The following is a 2,173-nucleotide window of genomic DNA, read 5'->3' on the forward strand; positions in this document are numbered from 1 at the left end:
ACTATCGGAGTCCTATTCAGAAAGTTATCACTTTTATCTAAATGTTGAAGTATTTTCCCCATGTTTTCCCTAGCAATTTCTAAGTTGCAGGTCTTACATTAAGGTTTTTCATCCATTTTGAATTGATTTGTACAGGATGAGAGATAGAGATCTAGTTCAGTTTTCTACATGTGGATATCCAGTTTTCCCAGCACTATTTGTTGAAGAGACAAATATTTTTCTACTTGTGATTTTGACACCTGTGTCAAGAATAAAGATAGATTCTAGCTATTTTGATTTATTTCTGGGTCCTCTGTTGTATTCCATTGGCCCATGACTATATTTGTGGCAGTACCATGCTGTTTTTTAAAGTATAGTTTTATTGTTATTATTAAGATATTGTATAGAGAGGTTATAGAGTCTGGCACTGAGTACATTTCTTTTTTTGGACAATGTTACTCTTTCCTTTGCTTTTTGTCACTGTAGCTCTATAGTATAATTTGAAGTCAATAATCCTGATACCTCCAGCATTGCTCATTTTTCTCAAGATTTTATTGGCAATTTCAGGGTCTTCTGAGCTTCCATATAAATTTTGTTTTCTGTGTCGGTGAAGAATAGGATTGGAATTTTGGTGAGAATTGTATCAAACCTATTACAATTATATTTTGAAGAACATAATTAATAAATATTTAACTTACAAAATAATGTGAGCAGTACAAGGTAAAATACATACAAATACAATTTTATAAAGGAAGTATACACATCAAAAAACTAACAAAGTTTTGTTATTTGGGCTAAAAATCATAATCATGTTGGCTTCCTTTATATATACCAAAACAACAACAACAACAAACCAAATTGTTGTTGTTTTCCAGGTTTTCTGTGATATAAACAAAATTTATAAGAGTATGGAAATATAATTAGAGATAATAAACAGTGGTTTTTACCCTTGCTAACGTATTGTTCTAATTTGCTATTCCCTAAATCCACTTCTGGCTGAGCCCCTGGGAAAATGGCAGGGATCCAGCAGAGAATAAGTCTGTGCAGCTGGAGGAATGAAAGGATTTTCTTCACTTACTTTGGGTGGCTTCTCTGGCTGGGTGTGTCTCATCCTGACAGGAAGTATATCTCACCGGGAAAAAATTCCATTCTTTGCAGCAAAAAGATGGTTTGGAGGAGGGGGGAGAGAAGGAGTGAGAGCCCAGTACATGTTTCTCATAGATTCTGCGGGACTGTCACAGCAGCTCTCCTTCTTCACTGGAAGCTCTCAGAGAGGAGCTGTCTCCCCTGGGGTCACCTGTGACCACAAGGCAGTGTTCTGAAGGGCCAGTTCGATTTGCTTTTGGCCTCTGGCTTTGTCTTATAGAGGAATCAGCACCTTTCTTTGAGCCTCAGTTTCCCAATGTGTAATCCTATGAATCTGCCATCCTTGACAGTCACCATCCCAAAGGGAGGAACTGTGTTTTATTCTCTTTTTGTAACCCAAGGCCAGTTTGTTTACTAAAATGAGAATTTGCTCCAAGTGGCTTTTGTTGTGGTGGTTATTCCTTTGAGATTATGTAGCCTTGCCTTGCCTTGCTTCAAGCTCTCAATCTTCCTATCTCAGCATTTTGACTGCTGGAATTATAGGTGTAAACTACTCACTACTCTGGACTATAAATGTGCTATCCAGTATTGGCTATTACATTTGTACATATGGTCCTACAAAGTCTATTTATACATGATGCCTTATTTCTAAAGGATAAAAAACATCTACAGCCAATATGGGAAAATGGTAAGATTACATAAATGTAGATGGTGAGATGATTAAATATATGGAACCATGTAATATCCAAGGTCATCCCTTTGATTCTTTGTTTTTTTATTAACAACAACAACAACACATATCTACCTTGTTAAATTGCTTTGTGCCTTGAAAATAAGTACTATATAAAAGGCTTGGTACACTGTGCCCTCCTAAGTATTGATCTCTTAAAGCACTGTTGTAAATGGTAACTCTCAGTAGTCTATTTTAAAGGTTAAATCTGGCCAATGGCTTGTGCATGAGCCAGTGGTATACACTATGCAGGGGCTGAGATCTGGAGTATTGTGGTTCAAAATCAGCCTGGGCAGAAAAATCTGCAAGACTTCATCTCTAACCATAAAAACTGGACCAGAGGCATAGTTCAAGTGGCAGTGCACCAACCATAAGCAA

The sequence above is a fragment of the Dipodomys ordii genome, unplaced genomic scaffold, assembly GCF_000151885.1.
Source record: "Dipodomys ordii isolate 6190 unplaced genomic scaffold, Dord_2.0 Scaffold22, whole genome shotgun sequence".
NCBI lineage: Eukaryota > Metazoa > Chordata > Mammalia > Rodentia > Heteromyidae > Dipodomys > Dipodomys ordii.